Genomic DNA, 19,644 nt, shown 5'->3' with positions numbered 1-19,644 from the left:
AGTTCTCAGGTGAGCCCTCTCAGAAGATGTTATATGTAACTGAATAGCTAACCAGTCTGAAGACATTCAAGATAATGGTTTCAAGTTTATATATAGAAGACTTTCTGAGCAGTCAAAAAATTATGTGGCGATAAATGGACCACAAGTCTACATTGGAGAGGACTGTCTGTAGTCATGTACATGAAAGGAACTCTCCTAGACTCTCTCAGTATTCATACACAGAGCTAGATGTTTTCAGTGTTTATGCAGGTTTTTTTCAGAGGGAGAGTAGACAAACAAGTCTTTGTCAAAATGGAAAAAAATATTGAAAGAAAAGAAATTTTTTTTAGAAAAAAACTGTCCTTCATTTAGACAATGAGCTTGTACATCTCTTTTCAGCTCTTTAGAAGTGTCTGAAAGTGAGTGATTAAGTTTCATATGAAAGGAGTGTATTAAAGAATATTATTTTTAATTGTTCCTTGACCATGCCATTTCTGACTTCTCTCCAGAGTTCGAGAAACAGTCAGCGTCAGCAGGGTGAATCATATCCACTGTGTACAATCCTGTTTGGCAAACTGCAAGCAACCATCTCCTGGGACTCTGCTCCGGTTTGCATGTTTATCCCTACTGGAGGCCCTAGCTAAAATAAGGAACACCACATCTGCAATGTGTATTTGTTCTGTTTCCTGACAAAATAAGAGGAATGTGAAGTAGTCTTTGAGGGGTGAAAGACAGGATGTTTGGGGAATTAGGGTAACTGAAGAAGAATCTTTTAAACTTTTTGAAACCTGGTGAAGACTATGAGGCAGAAGTGCGGTCAGAAGAGGAAATTTCTATGAAAACTTGTTGAACTCCTTACAGGAAACACAGAAGAGTTTATATATTTGAAGTCAAATGTTAAATCAGGAGTGGACTCACTGTAGCAGAATACATCTCTCACTTCTAATTTGGGTAGTTTACTCACTTCTCATGTTTGCTAAATAAAGAAAGTTTATCCACACTTCATTAGTTTGCAGGTCACTAACCTTTCATTGTTTCTTTCTGAAGGATGTTGAATTTATCCCAGGACTAGAAGTTGACATTCCAGAAATATTACAGTATGAAATGTGCCATCTACTAAGTGAACTAACTGTAGTGGAAAAAAATGTCATGTTTTCTAAGAGGCTGTTGAACATTGTGCAGCTAAATCTGGCAAAGAACTGAATGTTTGCATTTTCCATTGATACCAGCTCTCAGGACATCATCTTATAAGTGGGGAGCTGTCTGAAGAAGTATTTCAGACTGGCAGTGAGTGGGTAGATTTAAAACAGATTAAGAAATTAATGACATAAGGGAACACATAGCCTGAAAGGATGATGTTTTTAATGTGTCTTGATACTTCACTACGTATTCAGAACCACTCTACTAAGTGGTGTTTTTGCAATGTTTATAATCAAAAAGCCCTCCTACATCAATCCTACGATGCATAATTATTTTAATTGTTCTGATAGGCAGGTGATTTTGAAGTTCTATTTCCCTTTAAAAGTCCTAATAAATGGATAATCAGTGTAAGAACATCTCTAGTCATTCCTCTGTGACTATCTGAGAGTACCTGATATAGAGAGATGGAATGGCATTAATTCTGTTGCTTTCCAGAGTGTCTCATTGAATCTGTCTCTTCCCTTCTTGACAGTCTGTTTTCTATATATTATCCCTATAACAGAACATATGAACTATGAACTGCCAACTTCAAGATTACATGAAATCTGTGTTATCTGGAATCAGTTCACTCACTAAGCGAAAGTCACCTTGAAATGCTCTGTATGTCCTTGATTTCTTCAAATATGCATTTGATTCCCTAATTAGTGATTATTTCTTGTAAGAACATCAAGGGAAATACATAAGAAGACGAAAAGTGTTAATGATGGCTCACAAGGGGAGGCTTCCAGTAGCAGTTTGATCAAAAGAATCAAAATCAGTTCCCATTTAAGATGAGGAATACAATATGGGGCTCTTTTTAGCTATTCCAGCTTGTGATTCACTGTGCAAAGCGGCGTTGTCTCTAAGATATCTTTCTGTTTCACCCAGCAATAGAACTAGCCTGAGAACTAGAGAGCAGCAGGATGCGCAGAACTATTAGCTATGAAAAATCTCATAATTCATGGAACTTTTTAAAATAATAAACTAAAGCACTAGGAAGACATTTAACCTTTTTAAAATGATGTTGTTGGTTTTGGGTTTTTTTTGTTGTTTAAAATAAGCTTCTGGTTTTACTTAATTTCTACTCCAAATGAAATTTACCACAGAAAATGTAGCTTTTATTTGTCCATTGTCGGTTTACAAAGAAGTGCTGACTCACTCACTGCTTTGCCTTAGCACTTACTTTATTTCATTCTCTATAGGGTTTAGATCTTTCATTCCCCCAAAGGAAGGATTCTGGATTTTAGCTGTGATGAGATGTTCTCATAGAAATATTCAAATATGCAATTATTGCGATGCGTCCCTACATGTTCTCAGAGCTTGCTAAACCATAAGATACTCCATTCTCCTGTGGAAAAGAGAGACTATAATCTTCCCCTCCCCTGTTTTGTGGGAGACTCTAAGAAGTCAGTTGAGATATATGCAAAGGGTGTGGGCAATTTAGGTCAAATCCAGGGATGAGGTAAGACATTTTGTAATTTATGCAATGCTGGTAGGGTTTAAATTATGATGGATGGTTATATCCTGTGAGTTTCTGGTAGTCATTTTCTCAAGCAAAATCCTTCTATGTCATTGCAATGTTAGAATAAAAGCAGCTACAGTTTCCCTGGTCTCTGTCTTCTGTCAAGGGTTGTACATGTGCTGGTTAGGCCCTTGAAATAAAAAAGTTTTCAGATTTCTTGAGACCTTTTGGCTTTATGTCAGAGCAGGAGGGAAAAGAAGATCTTAGAGGGCAGCTTCAAGTGTGAGTGTATCTCTTGTCTCTCCTATGAGGAGCAGCCTCCAAGGGTTTCCCGCTCCTGGAAATGTGTGGATTTAACAAATCTCTGGCACCTTCATCTGTAAAACCAGAAAATAACTGCCTTTTGTGTGTTATTAACAGGACTTCCTCACCTCATTCTTCCCCAGATATCAAACCTTAGAGATATTGTGCACCACAGGAGCCAAATTGGGAGGTAATTATTGTTACCCATTGCAATATCAATGTGACTGATTTCTTTGTGTACTGTAAAGGTGAAAGTAGACTGCCAGAGCCATAAAGTTTTGCTTGTACTTCTGAATTCATTAAGGGAAGTTAGCCTTTTAGTCAAGCTTTACCGACTATATATTTTCATCTTTGTATAATTTCACTGCTTAAAACAACTGGCAACTGTGCCTACATTTTTGGGGAAAATAGATAATTTGAAGTCAAGAACAAATACATTGAGGATATATAAAGATTTAGGTGCCCTAACTTAAATATTACATTCTTTGGCTATAATTTGAGTCTTCTGGGTGATTTGTACAATAGATAATACACAATGCATTTGATCACATTCACATTAATTAACACTAAGGTCTTAAACTCCAGGTGATCTCTGCCTTTGGACTGACAACTGGAAAATTTCTGCAAGAAAACTCTTCCAGGAGAATGTTATAGAGAGATCTCATGAACAGCTATAAAATCCAGTAGAATATTGTCACATTGTCAATAAACTTCTCCCCAAGATTTATTATCCAGAGTGCACAGAGGAACCTTAACTAGGGAAATTCATTTCAATGTTTTTCACCATTATCTTCTGGCAACTGCACCACAGCATGTCTCTTTAATAAATGCTCTTGTTAAACTGCTTCATGCAGTTTGTGAGAGTACTCCAGTGTAAATTTACCTTATCTTATACCAACTGTCTTCCAAGGATTTTTTTTTTCTGCCAGAAAAAGATTAATAAAAGTACATTTAAAAACCAGTTTCTAATATTAGCTCTTAAATTTAGTTCTAAGTTCCACAAAATACAGACAAGTATGATCAGAGGATAAGAGGGATTATTTGTCATTGTAAAATGCCCATGGAGAGATACGCAATGAGTGTAATATGAAGGCAAATGTACAATGGTGTTATTCTGATGAGAGAATCAGCTTGAGGTGCTAAGTGGATATCAGGGGAAAAGTCTGATTAAAAGTCATTGTAAACATCTCTTCTACATTAGGAATATATTTTTTTTCAATTTCTACCAGAAAAGAAATAATATATCTCCGGTAACACTTGTTGAAAAGCTGTTGCCATGAAACTATGCAGGCCAAGAAGAAAAAAATATCTGTGGCTTGGCTTGGTTTGCAGAGCTGTGCAAGGAAATAGAATGTCCAAGGAATGCTTTTACCTTCTGCGTTGCCTGTGCTTGTAAGAGGCTACAACCCACATATGAAAGGGGCTTCTTAGAAATGTTACTGCCAGGCCTGTTCAAAAGGAGCAAGAAGCTGGTTGGCCCATGACTGCAATCAACCCCATTTCCCCCGGCCAGGCTAAAGTGAAATACTACACATTAGCAGAGGATGGCCTGGAGGAAAACTCTCCTTTCAGATTGCTCAGCAGTACTGGGTAAGCTCTTGTCTAGAAATGTGCCCATAAGCTACCTCCTGCTGCTGGAGATGAGTATAGTGCATTTAGGAGTAACAGATTTAGAGAGAAAGGTCAGTGTTAATCTGGTATTATGGTGTAAAGGGGGCTGTGTGAGCTATACAGAGAGGGCCTGGTATTGGGGGAGTATCTCAATAGGAAAGGATGAAGATGGGTTTGTGAAGATAGGCTGGAAATTGAATGTATTCCAAGGTGGAGATTCTTGGTCTACACTTGGTGCCCTTGTTTTATCCTGTTGGGAAGTCTGCCTACTTCCTACGGGTTAGGCATAGCCTACAGCTTGATTTCCTACTCTGCTTTGAAAGTGAACTTTGTATCCATTGAAAACATGTTTTCAGTAGAGTGGGCCTGGCTCTGTCATCAGATAGAGTGGGAGGGCTCGTCTGGTTTAGACAGTATGCCCTGAGGTTGTTCACACGGTGGAGAAGTAATGAAAGGAGATAGCCAACATGTGAATTCACCTCCTCCATAAATTCTTGATGAACTGTGTTTGGATCTGAAGCATTCTTCAGTGAAACTGATAATCTAAAAAAAATTGAGTTTATTTGTTCTTTTTACGAAAAAAACCAAACCTTTGTTTTTGTCTTGGAAAACTTTATTAATTGGTTGTCCTAAACATAGGTATTTCTCTCAGGGATAGTGGTCCCCTTCCCCCATATCACAATGTGAATTTTCATTAACCCCGGCCTTACTATTCACATAAATTACTCTTTGACCTGAGCTATAAATCGGTTGACCTTTCCACCCACATCCCTCATTCATGTGCAATTCTTCCAAGATATCTACAAAACACAGGCCATATTTATGGGTGAATTCAAAGAGCAGTTACACTTAACAGCCTCATAACAACGCCTATGTTTTAAAAGCACTCAATATCTGAAATGTGCTTTGGTGTGTATAAAATACGACATTGCTGGGCACCTCTGCCTCTCATAGTGACTAGACATATGGGGAACTAGGACTGCAGGCAGCCCTCCTCACCTCTGGCTAAGTGAACACTGGTCTGAAGACAGGTGCAGGATTGTGACAAATACTCCTCTTGAAAAAGCAAGCCTAAAAAAAAAAGAAATGGCCAAAGTATCCCACTCCCTCTGTACTTGTGTACTGTAAACTTTGTCCCTTGGTACAATGAAGAATCACAAGACACCATTTGATTTCTCTTCAGTCTCCCCAGACAGAGAGCTATGGATACAGAGCAATCCTGTCTTCTGAGCAGGAGACACATCTTGCAGTTTTATGTGGTGTGAAGCTTAATAGACCTCTAACACTTTCTCCTGCTTTTGGAAAGGATTTTTGGAAAGGGCTTTTTTTCTTTCACTGCCATATCCTTAGATAAATGTTTACTTCTTCTAAAACAGGCATCTCAAAATGGCTGTATTTTGTGAGTACAATACACCTGCTTTGCACAGACATAAATAATAGTGAAAAAACAGGAGAAGGGAAGAAGCTACTCAAATACCTTTTATTTCGAGTACTATCAAATTTGCTGCTACCAGCTGCCGTATAATATGCAGGTTTACTGTAATACATCCCAGAGCTACCTTACATGGAAAAAAAATATGGCATGAAATAGGCCAGCAAATAATATGAGTTATTACTTTTTTTCCCTAGAGATGTTTGTGTAGAAGATGAGAGTTCTAAGTGCAGTGGCTGCTTGCATTTTTTCTGCCAGGTTCTGTTTGCTGCAAAGGCATCATTATATGTCTCATTAAATGGTCAAGATCAAGCCAACAACCAAGATCTCCTGTATGTGGTTCTCTGTGGGTGGCAAAATAAATGAAGATTTCAATAAATATTTGATGTCTTCTGAGAGATGAAGTTCTTTGTTCTTACAGAAGGTCCTATACTAGTAGCGATTTTTAAAGGAAACAGCCAGCCCTTAAGTTATGTTGAAAGGCAGTTGTCTTGAATCCTAATGCTACAACACCAGCAGACTTTCCTTTAATGCCATTGGTTTTGTTCACATTATTTGCAGTTCCTGATTTATGAAGTAATCTTACTCTGATAGGAGTATTCCTCTTTTTCCCATTTTCTGCATATGCTCTTGCATGGCTGAGCCTCATCTCCTGTTAGTGCCCGTATCACTAATAAGTAATACTTGCAAAGAAAGGCAGACCTTTCTTCAATAAAAAATACCTGCAAAGACATGTCCATGGTTATGGCATCCCCTTCCTGTCCTCAAGGGCCTCAAGAAGAGCTATGAGTTATATAGGAAATCCCTTGCCTTGAGGAAATTCATGGGTAGCAGAACTCTATCTGCCTGTTCTCTTCACCATCCAGTCACAAGTTTTATCCACAGGAACCACTGTGGCCACACCTGAGAAGTGAGTGTGGCTGTAGTCTTGACATATATTAAGGTCTCTAGTCATTATGTTTCCCAGAGGTATTAATTGTTGGATGAAACAAATCTGAAGCCACTTGTGACTGTCTGGATATAGGTGTTGAATCAAACTTGTCAAGTGAGTGAAATGGCAGTATACAGTCATCTGGATTTCCCTCATCTTCCGGCAGAATGCTTTGTCCAGTCTCATAGATCAGATATCATAGATCAGTCAGTTTCAACAATCTCAAAATTTAGTCCTGGTCCAAGATTCAGACTAGATACTATTTTAGTTTACATTGGTGATCAGTTGTGAAACAGAGCTCTCTGAAATCTGCTTCTGTTCTGCCTGCTATTCAGTGGCAAAAGATGGCCCATAATGTGTGCATAAGAGGTTCAGATAGAACCAGAGTCCATAAAGCAAACCTTTTAACCTTCTTCACCCACCAAAGATAATGGTTAGGCTGTTCACTGGCAGATTACCTAAGGACAGATGAGGTAAACATTCCAAGTTTCAAAACAGGATAAAAGATGTTAATTCGACTAAATATGAGGCTGACCATTTGTAGAGAGACTGCCTAAAGTAGATAATATGCTTTCAGAGGTCACTAAGAAGAATAGTTAAAATCCCAGGCTGGGACCCCAGAAGTGTAACTCATGACATAATACATATGATAGGATCCTATGTTTAGGTTAGAAGGGAGCTTAAAGATTATCTAGTTTCAACCCCACTGCCATGGGCAGGGCATCTTCCACTAGAAGCTGACATAGGACAAGACTACAAAATATCTGAAGCACATTTATATGAATGCCCAATATATTATGAATGTAAAAACAGATATAAAAGTGGCAATAGGAAAACTTGAGGTTAGTTAATGCCCTTTCTGTTTGTTCAAGCTGAAAACTCTAGTGTTGCTCCTGTCATTCCATGATTATTCCATTTCTAGAATTAGATATTTTTTGTCCTGATTTATGTAAGATTTATAGTTATATCATGAGCTACTGTAGACAGGATAGACACGTGTATCTTATGTGTTAAGTCAAAGAAGAAAAGTTGTATTGGCAGCATCACAAAACATAGATATACACTAATTGTCAGTTTTGGTGAATGAACATAATACTATGAGTGTTTTTCTGTGAAAAGTGCAATAATAGCTCTGTTTCATTGTGAACATGAGTACAATCCCTGTCATTAGAACACTGCAGTTCTCCATCGCTTCTGTACCTGGTGGGAGTTATCTGTTCTAATGAAGCATGGAGTCAGTATCTCAGTCCCCCTTCTGCCATATCCTATATTGGCTTTAGAAAGTACTGCATATCCGAAAGTCCACCTGGAAAAAACAAAATGGAATATTAGCATAATCAAACTAATAAGCATTTCCAGAACACTGTCATGGATAAATGTATCCCACTAAATTCACTGCGAGCCACTGAGTGATAATTTTGTTTATAATGGGACCAAAATGTCTGCAAATGTTTTATATTCATTCCTTTCATCCATAATAAAAAACCTCCTCTGTTTGAAGTATCCAGTGAATATCCCTTTTACGCTGTTCTGAAAACAGGTGGAAGTCCTATGGTCATTATAGAGCTGATTGCCTGGACTGATAAAAATCCCCATACATTTAGGCCTATGTAATGGTTCACATTTTGGAATTTCACCTGCAAAAATGTTGACAGAGAGAAAAAAACATGTAAAGTGAGTTTACTGCTCTACTATACTTTGCTATTGTGAGTAAAGTTGCTGTACCTTCAGATACTGTTAGTCAGGGCTCAGCCTGATGATTGTGGTCTCTAGAGCTACTAGGTCTAGCAATCATTCTCACTATTGCTGCATATGAAAGATAAAAAGAGGAAATACAGGCAAATACTGGGTGATTAACCTTCTATTACTTGGGAGTTTTGTGGATTTGTTTTGGGCTTTTTTCCTCCTGTGGCAAATTAGGCAAATCCTTGCCGACATTCCTGAGTTTTTTAATGATTTCTGCAGTGATACATTTCTGAAAATTGCCACTCAACTTCAGGCCTTGGAGACTGAGTCAATTGAAGTTGTTTCACAGCCTTCCTGGTGTGTAGGTTGCAAAAAAAACTGTCTCTGTGAAAAGGAGAATGAATCACAAGCAACACCAGCCAGCCTGGAACAGACCTTTAGAAATGAGAGACGTCTTGTACCATTTGCCAAGCAGTGGGGAAAGTGTGAAGATGACTAAAATGATTCAAAGCCCCTTTAAAAGCCCTCGCATGCCTCATCATGTTCAATTTTACAAAGAGTAATTTACTCCCACCACAACGTTTTGCTACATTGAAATGAAAACCTGGAAGCTGATGTTAAGTTAGTGTAGTATTAGTGGAAGGTATGAGACCTAATCTCAGAAAGTTTCACTCACCATGAATTCTGAATGGGATTCCAGGGAGAATGGGTATTATAAGAAACTGATTTTATGTTCACCTCAATAAAGCAGGAGCTAAACCTCCATCCATTTGCAAAACAGTAGGATAGGAAAAAATGCTTTATGTTGCTAATTTGGGCAGCAAAAGTTATTTTTTCCTCATCTTACTGATTTTCGATTTGGATTGGATTGAAGTTAGTAACTTTCAGCAAGGGCTACAAGACTGCATTGCTTATGACCAAACTCTAGTACAGCAGTTACTCCAGCCCATGCATTTTCTAAAAGATAAGGACAAGAAGTTTGTAAAAAATTAGTTACTTTTGATGATAAATCACCTGTTTTGTTATCAGCTCAACACACTGGGCAATGTAGCGCTATCTGTTTCTAGAACAGATATCCTCCTGGAGGCAATGGCAACCTCTTAAAAACTGATAGTGTATTAAGGTCCTTTGTACTTTTATTCTTGATTTCTGGGATAAAAACCATCAAGTACTATGGAACTGTTGAAAGTTATTGTCCTGAGTTTTTCAGAACACTTGTAATGTTTTATTTTTATGGCCAAAAAGAATAATCTCAGGGTAGAAAATATCCTGTCAGTTAGCTTGAGAAAGTTATGCAGTTATTGCTATCTCCTTTTCCTTTGTTTCATTCCTCTGTGCTTGGTTTGCTATATCCATGAGCTTTTATTGTATAATTCACGTATTAAAAAACCTGATATTTGTCTCTTTCTAGTGTATGTTATCCTCCTATTGCTTTCAGTGTCACAATGAAACCATGGCCTAGCCCATAATAAGCCCAGGTGTGGAAATTTAAACTGGAAAAAAAGAGATAAAATGCATAATAGCCCTGTAAAGTTTATCAACTCCAAGCTTTCTTTAGTGCATATTTATAGACAAACACCTAAAGTGTTTTAGAATAAGAAAGTATTAGCATTGGTGCTGTCATAAAGTCCCAATCAGAACAAACCGTTCACTTTGAGCAGGTAAAATATGAATGACTGAGTTTTCATTGGGCTTTATGAATCTGTTGAAAAAAACCTTGAGTTTTAACAGAGAAAAAGGGATACTGACCATGACTTCTGGCACTTCAACTTCTATGAAATGAAACAAACAGCACATAAATGACGGCAGAAGATTTGCTGCTGGTGTCCATAGCTTATAGCACTTATTAGAGACCACGGGTGCTTCAGTTCCAATGTCTCTCTCTACATGCTATATAATCACGAAGACTATCATTTTCTTCCACTGTATCTGATTATGTGCCAAGCAACAAATCAAACGTTTCTTGGACTTACACCATGTGGGTTACATTTGTCTCATAGTTATTTTACCATCAGTGAACTTAGCAGAGATATTCGTTGTCCAGAACAACTAAGAGCAAAACCTCAGATAAACCTACTGCTACAACCCAAATCCTAGTCTCTGGGAATCCAAGAATGCCTTTTTTCTGTGACCCCCTTGGGAAACTGGTTTGGATTGGCTGCAGAGTATCTTTTTAAAAAAATCACTGAAAGAATCTATTGACAGACACCTCTGACTGTGCATCTCCTACCAGCAGAAGTTGGAGCAGACACAGAGCCACAATCATAAAATGGACTTTAAGGTGTGTAGATTTCCTGGACCATGTTTTAAATCTTTAATTCATGGAGGAACACAGACGGCTCTCTGTGAGGGAATTCTGTAGCACTGGTGTAGGTTATGGTCATGAGAAAAAGCTCAGAATATGTGTGGAAAAAAACCCCAAAACTACAGAACCCGTAACTGGGGAAGGACCTAAATAAAGGACCTTTGATTGAGACATGGGAACAGAGGTAGACAGGCTCTAATTTGGTCATAGTGGTTTTATTTAGTGAAATTCCATTGCTCGAATCCCCATTGTATGCCAGTTTTTTTCTGTTGAATCTATTTTTATTAACATGGAAAGTGAAATAATCTCAAGGCCCTGGAGTAATCTGTCCAGTGTTTCACATACACATGCAATATTTTCAGAACTGCTGTAATAAAAAAATACATGTACTTGTTCGGAACACTCTCTCACCTAGCTCCATTGTCGTAGTGATTAATTACAGTTGAATTTCAGTCCCTAGGAACTGAGGATTTATAATAGAAATACTGCACAATGTACCACTTTTCTCAGCTCTGTATATCCAGACTGGGCTTGTTGCAGCAGGTTTTGCCTAAATCTTAAAATGCCTTGCAAGAGCTGGGGCTGTTGAGGATATTTTCAACCTTATAAGTCTGCAGAGATCTTGAGTCATAGTCCTCACAAGGCTGGTGGTATATACAGCAGCACGCAGGAGAAAAACTCTGTGGTGCAAAGCTGACTGTTTAAGCAGAGGCTCCATGAGTAGCGGTGCTACTGTCTGGGTCTAACCCAGATTCCCTTGACGGCTTCAAAGAGCCAAGAGCCCTCATTCTCTCAAGCACATCTATATTGCTCTTGCAATCAGTTGCTCATTTCTGACTCCTGCAAAATAAGGGTAGTCTCATAGTTAATGTATGAGCCTTGGGTTTTATTTCTGATTGTACAGAATATGGCTTTGGAGATGACTTTTATTTCTGTGTTTTCTTTTATCTCCTCCACTGTAAAATGAAGGTAATAGCTAGCTATTCCAAATGCTTTGATTTTACTCGCAATGCTGTCCAGAGCACCAAAGAAACTTGGTTACACTGGAAAACAGAAAAACACAGCAAAACAGAGTGGAATAATAATCTGCTAACCATGACAAAGGAGTAAGTTGCTGTCCCTCAGCTTCTCTGCCATATGTTGCCTCTGTATTGCTGTGGCAGTAGCTTTTTCAGAGTACAACTGCTATTTCACAGTGCCCCAGTTATACCAGGGTCTGTATTTTAAAGACAGGAAACATGATGTGAGAATCTATATTGACAGAATGTACTAAGTCTAGATCCATGGACTTGGGGTCCAACCTGAGAATGGAGAGAAAGTGAAGGTAGTTTTCTGAGACCTGAAGTAAGGTGCAGGGAGCAAAGGGTCAGTGGTACCTGCTGAATGAATTCTGCACCTGAATTTCAGTGACAGAGGGACAGAAGACTGAAAAGTGTGGGTGACAATTACTTGTCTCTTGAACACTTTTCTTCCCTATAGGAATCTTGACATGTGGTCAGCTTAACATAGGCCCCGGCAATTTTTTCCTGCTAAATCAAAAGGAATGTGCTGGAGGGTTTTCAGACACCAAGGACTGATACTTCAATGGTGTCACTGCATGTTGTGCATGTCAATACAGTTTTCCCTTCATGACATATTGCAGTGCTGCTAACATTCACAAATTCTAGCTGAAAAATAATGTATCTAAGACCAACCTCTTAAAAGGAAATTTTTATTTTCCCTATCTTAAGAGAAAATTCTGTTGAGATTGAAAAGAATGAAAATGTCGTAGTCTTCTATTTATATCCTATTCTGATTAATTTTCTTTCTTTGTATTTCCTTGTATGTCTTTAGCACTCTTGGCCTGTTCAGGCCAATGTAGGTCAAAATCCACTTACTGATTAGCAGACATGACTGTGAATACGCAGTAATAACATTGGGGCACCGAGGAGACATAAATATCTCTCTGCCTACACAGCACTGCAGAAATTACAGGTTTAGTCAGTTTTCCTTTTTCCTTGTTGTTTTCTAGCCGTTGCTTACATAGTAGCATAAGTTTTTACGAAAATCTAAATTTCCTGGCTGGCAGAACAAGCAGAGAGCAGATTATGAAACTGGATGGAAATGTAATAACTTTCCCAGATATCCATAATTAGCTAGGTCACAAGATGTGCATAGAGCATGCAGCTATCTTTGTCAACACGTTGTTATGTTAAAGCTAGACTCTTAAAGTTATTCCTGAATCATTCATTAAATGCAGATCAGACTTGCTGTCTTACCTAATCAAGCTGGCAGGCTGTGAATTTCCTAAGAGTCTAGTGTCATTAGCTCTTCAGTCACTGAGAATGCAATGACTAGGAGTGATGGCTGCCTCTGTCAGGTCTGCTTTTTACCTGGCTCCCTGTCTTTCTTGGACAATTACCTTAATTTGAGTCCTCGAAACATCTTTTAATGAAGTTTTTTTTCAATGCTAGTGCAAATCTCCTGTTCATGTAAGCAACCATAAGCAAATGCATGATGTCTGAAATGCACAGTATTTTTTGCTGGAGCAGGCATAAGACCCAATTTTTGCTTTTTATTAGTAATGAACAAATCAAAAGGCATGGCTTTGATCATAGTGCAAAGGCTTGAAGACAAAGCAACTTCTAACTAAATACAAAATCTTTTGTTTGGCTTGATGTGGATTATTTGTTTTCGGTGATAATTGGTATATTGGTGTTCTATTTCATATCCTCTCTAAGACAAATAGTCTCACAATGACAAAAATAAACATTTTTTCAAAGGTTTATATTACTAGAAGCATAATATGCTGAAGGAAGAAAGGTTTTCCTTCCTTTGAATCAGGGTTGACATTTATCATTCAGACAGATGTATTGTAGTAGTTAGATATGAGACCCAGGGTCTAATAAAATATCAATCACATATGTTGTTCTTATCATATAACGTTATTGAACACAGTATGATGGTTGCATGACAAACCAGGTCGTTATTACGCTGACATAATTGTTCTTCAGAATGAAAATTATCTCAGTATTTCACAAGCTTAGACTTTCTTCCATTTTGCTCTTTTTCTATCTGAAATGCAAAGATATCACAGTCCTCTTCCTTCTGTTAACCTACATAGCTGCTCAGTGCTTGCAAAATCCTCTGAGAAATAAGAATGGATTTTCACATGGGAATTATGTGATATTTCCATTTACCTTGAGACTTTATGAGGATTAGATAACTAGATGGAACTGGAAATTTACTGAACAGAAACAGACAACAAGATCCTGCAAATCTTAAGAACTTGGTCAGGTTTCTTCCCATGAACAGTCCCACGAGCGCCTCTCACTCCTGTCCAGGAAGAAACCACCTCTGGAGTGACAAATGGAAAAAGAGATTTCACCAAGGCTATATTGTAGGCCCATCACCTGCCAGACTGTGAACTTGTAAGAAATCCAAGGTCCTAGCAGGGAGGCTGAGGCCATGCAGGGAACATCTGTTACACTGTGCTGCACTGGTGACCTCTCTATTGACTCTGTAGGGGTATCTGTCAGCCTGGAAATGGAAGGGCTTGCATTTTTCCTGATTTTCTTGTCCTTTAGGCACTGCAGTGGTTGTAAACTCAAAACTGGCACTGAAATATGAGGCCTGACAATAGTTCTTCATGCATGTGCTGTGCTAATGGGAGTAGTGCAGTCCTCATTTCATGTTACGTCTTTGGGGAACCTCTGTGAAACTGGAGGAAAAATGGAGTATTTTCTCTAGCCACCTTTACAACAGGTGATTCCCCCATCTTATCACCTTCCTGCTATTCCTCAGGATAAATATCTAAACTGAAATCCAAAGGAACAGGATAGCTGACTTTCTGGGTATTCAGTCTCCTGACTCTACTCATGGAAGGAGAAGGGCCTTTCATGTGCAAGCAATGTGGCAAGACAATTGAACTTCAATTAATGGATGGGATTACTCATGTCAGTGATTAGTCATATCAGAGTTTTCATGATTGGATCCAATTTTTTTATATTACTTCTCCCACACCCTTAATGATGTGACAAGTTCTTCTCCAGAGAAAGAACAGCAGAGCAGAACATGATATTTAAGAAGTCACAGCAGGGGCATTTTACTCATTCTGGGATTATTGCATTTTGTATCTGTTGGCTCTATAATTCATTAAGTGCTTGTTTATGTCTCAGAAATCATCTAAAATACTTAGATTTCTAAACATTGTCTGGATATAATTTCCATTATGAACCAAAAAGCACTTAAGAAAGTCTGATGTACTTCTAGAGAGAGTAGGAGGAAACAATGTTTACCACTCTCTTTTACGCTGATCTGCAAAATGTTGTCCTTTCAAAGTCTCCTAGGAACACATTCTGAGTAAGGATAGTATGTTTTTCAAGCCTTCTTTGTATTTGCTGCTCTTCTTTTCTTTAATATTTCTATCTTCCTTCTCAGGGTATCATTTTTAAGGACTAAAAAAAGCAAAAGACAGTCCATGGTCAGTGTGAGCATCTAGTGGTCTTCTGGTTTTGATTTCGATTCAAGGAATATATTTTTTAAAATTGTCATTTGAGAATAATGTAATTAGACTATTTATAAAGAGTTTTGGAAGAAATAAAGCTAATAAAAATTGTAAAAGGATGCATCATACAAATTACAATATCCTGCATCACCTGATATGAATATCATTCTATTAAACAGTCTCATGTTCCTCTTCTTGTATCAAAGAGTTGAAGAGGAATTTAGGCAGAGGAAAGAGGAAATTCTGTCCTGACTAAAAAAGTGTTCTGTTGCGACACAGTTTTGCAAACCGTGATCATTTGCTAGCCTTTCTCCTTTTTTTTAGAAAGAGCACTCTGCTTACACTGTCCTTTGCTGCCTAGGCACCCTGGAGGAGGCTCAGCTGTGGAGCACAGTGGGAGGGAAGGTTCCATGAATCCTTACACAAGCCTGCTTTTTCCTCTATATATAGAGTGGCACAGGATTTGCAAAGAGGATCCTTCACTGGTCACGGGTTCCACTTTTTACACTGATGACTCCTGCAGGTGTAGTCCTCCCACTTTACTGGAGTGAGCTGAACTTTAGACCTAGACTTTGGGCTAGTAGATCAGTGTTCAGAAGAGAGACCCTAGCTCTTCTTTCTGTGAAACCTGTCGACCTTGGCATGTCTGTTGTGCCTCTCAGAGACACCATTTGTATAGCACTGCAGACAAAGAAAGAATCCTGCCTGTGTTATACATGGTTCAAGTCACATGAGTGTCACACAAACTCTTTGTCTGATCTTGGATCTTCCAAGACAGGAGACAACAAAGCCAATGAAAGGGCTGGAAGGAATGTCCTGTGAGGAGTGGCTAAAGACTTTGGGCTTGCATGGTTTGAGAAAAGGAGGCTAAGGGGCAACACCATTGCTGTCTACAGCTTCCCGGGGAGAAAAAGTGGAGAAGGAGATGCCAACATCCCTCATATCCCATGACTCATGGGAATGGTTCAAAGCTGCACCAGGGGAGGTTTAGACTGGATGTTAGGAAATATTTCTTCACTGAGAGGGTGGTCAAATACTGGAACAGGATTCCTAAAGAGGTGGTCAATGTCCCAAGCCTATCAGAGTTTAAGAGGCATTTGGACAGTGCTCTTAATGACATGCTTTAACTTTTGGTCAGCTCTGAATTGGTCAGGCAGTTGGACTAGATGATTGTTGTAAATCAAAATAAACTACTATATTGTAGTACTTTGCAGCAAATTTTCCAGATCCTTGAATGCTGAGTGATGTTACAAGACTCACTAAAACCCACTCATCAAGAAAAATATGTAGTTAATATTCGCGTTTGCTCTAATCACTTGTTTATTGCATATTGACTCAGTGTATTTCTTCTGTGTTTCAAAATGAGTTCAAAAGACCAGTGACTCCCTCTTGTCATGCATATATACAATAACTTATGCCATACAAGATTATAAATCCAGGGCTTATATATTGCCTTTTTCAAAATGTCCAGAGGATATCTTTTTAGTATTTAATATGCTGCGTAGGCATCCTCACTGGACAAAACTGACTCTATACTGAGATTAGGAGCACAGCTACACCGTGTTAGCACTAAGCCCTCATGAGACTCTGGGTCCATCAGCTCAGATAACATAGCTACGTTGCTTTGAGCTGAGAACTAAAGTGAGCATCCTGAAGAGTTTGATGTTGGGTGAACATGAGACCTTAGGGCATCACTCCACTGTAATCCACACTGGGATGGGGATGTATCTGAAAGAGCTTTGGTTTGTGGCTTGGACAAAAAAAAATCAGAGAGTTGTGGTCTAAAATTAGTCAAGGATTCCAGAAATGATTTCATGATTGTACCTCTCGCTGTTTGATATAGAGCCATGATAGCTTTGAACATGCACCAGCTGCACTCATGCCTTTACGAAGTTGGTGGATGGGGAATCTCATGGCCTGAGTGGACCATTGATGGGATTGAGGCAGCACAACCTTTTACCATCATACTGAAAGAGGAAGGGGGAGCATCCAATTGCCAAATAGACTTAAAATATATCAAACACACTGTAAGCAACTGTCACAGGTGCTACGTGACTATACAAGATGCTGTGGTTTGGAAGCGGAAGTGGCTGATGTTAGTGTGTCTATGGGAATTTTTCAATAAAGCCACTGTTTGCACTTTCATCTTTGCTTACTTCTACTATATTAGATTTGACACAGCTGTTGCTTGCAGGGCTTTTCTTTGAAGAATTAGGGAATCCTAAAGCTGTCATTTAGTGAATGATACTCTTCTATAAACTGTCTGGACTTCTATAAATATTGCTGACTACCCAGTCTACCCGCCCATGTCAATCTAGGACACATCCAATCCTTAGAAATAGCAGTGGAGAAATCATAAAATGTTCTAACACATGGAGTTGGCAGACAAGTGTGAGACAAGATCATAAACTGTGCAAAATGAACAGTTTGCAAATGAACGTGTTTCTCTTTCCCCCATAAATGTTCTGGCTGAGTATCTTACAATTACTTCATATTAACACACTAGCCTTTCTTTTCTCTTTTATTTTCTTCTAAATAAATTTTCCTTTCATCAGAGCTGCCTACTTGAGAGTAACACAATTACTGGCAGTGGATCATCTTCTGTTCTATGACCAAAGTGGTCTCTTTTTTTAATTATAAGTTCATAAACAGTTTTCGAGTTGAAACAGGTCTGAGTGTGATGTTAGAATGGGTTTTGTTTTAAATCTGCTGTGGAACAATTGCAAGACCTGATTATAACCTATTCAAATGAGCAAATAGTGAAGGAGAACAGAGGCCAGGAAGAAGAACTGGGTGGTTCTATTCACCTTTATCTTAAATCTACTCTCCCCTAACAAAATGGATCATGAATACCAGGGAAATTGTTTTCTTCATTTCTGGGTTGGCTTTAATATATACATCTTCCTTGAAAAGTCTATCCATTGCACAAAAGTCTAACTGCAAAGTGTGAATTTGTGATAAGCCCATGTACCATTTTATGCTAGAGGGGGGTTTGTGAGGCTTTTGGGGGGTAGTTCTCTTTAAATTTGTTCACTTAAAAAGAAAGGAAAAATAAGAACATTTAAGGATTGTCTTCCCTGGTAGACCACAAAGGTAAGACATACAGCAGGCTCTTCCTGTACACCATGGATATGACTTCTGAACACCAGCTTGCATTGTCTGGCTGAATACAAAAGTACTTCATATTCAGCAAAGGCAAACATATGCCGCTGGCAACATTCCAGGCAAACAGGCTTGTGCAAACAAGATGATAAATATGTGGCTGATGTTGGTTGTCTTAGCTGTTACTTATTATTTATGAAGCAACCTGGAAGTGTAATGGAGTATGAGATACAAAACTTTTTGTTGCAGTAGGGGTTAGAACTTTGTGTTTCCAGGTTTTTACCCAAGCCATTAGGCACAAGTTCACATTCTCTTTTACATATAAGCCTGGATAATATTTAAGCTGTACAGGTGAAATTAACACTTTTCAGAAAGTCTTATTACCTAGTAGTCAGTATATCATAGGTGTCAATATACAGTTTTAAAATTTGAAAACCTGGGGCTCTCATATTTAATTGTTTTAATTTTAGGAGTGCCATAATGTATAATCACTGTACAAAGAGCAGACTTGCTGCCTTTTAGAGGAAGTTCTGGCATACATACACAATTCCAGGAGAAAGTTTCGTGTTTGTGACTGCTATCAAGCACATTGGTTCAGCTTCAGCAAAGGATGCTACCTGCTGAAATAAGTGGGTCATGAGCCCCTAAGTATCCATCCTTGGAAGCATTCAAATGCCATCTGGGCATGGTCCTGAGCAACCGACTCTAGGTGGCCCTGTTTGAGCAGACGGGTTGGACCACATGACCCTTCCAACTTCAACCATCCTGTGATTCTCTGAAGTGCTTCTTCTTAGTTTGTTTCATAACCTAGCCTGCCCAACTGATAACCTTATAAATTACAAAGTCATCTCTGATGTAGCAGGAAGCTAATAATAATCTGCCTTAAAAACTAGGACCAGCATCCAATGAGCTAAGAGATTCGAAGATGGTTTTTCTCACAAGAGCCCTGAGCCTAAGAAGGATAGTAGTCCTTTATGGTACTGTTTGGTTCCCATGTATTTAGAATAAATTTCTAATTTCTAATCTAATAAATAGATTAATATTTAGGTATCTACTGCATATGTGTTCATGAAAACACAAGAAATCAGTTAGTAAGGATTGAGCAGCTTAAATGATTGGAAGCTGTTGTCTGCCCAGTAGTATATCCGATGCAAAAAAAAAAAAATCT

This window comes from Phaenicophaeus curvirostris, chromosome 3, assembly GCF_032191515.1.
Source record: "Phaenicophaeus curvirostris isolate KB17595 chromosome 3, BPBGC_Pcur_1.0, whole genome shotgun sequence".
NCBI classification, from domain to species: Eukaryota; Metazoa; Chordata; class Aves; order Cuculiformes; family Cuculidae; genus Phaenicophaeus; species Phaenicophaeus curvirostris.
This window is presented reverse-complemented; position numbering follows the sequence as displayed.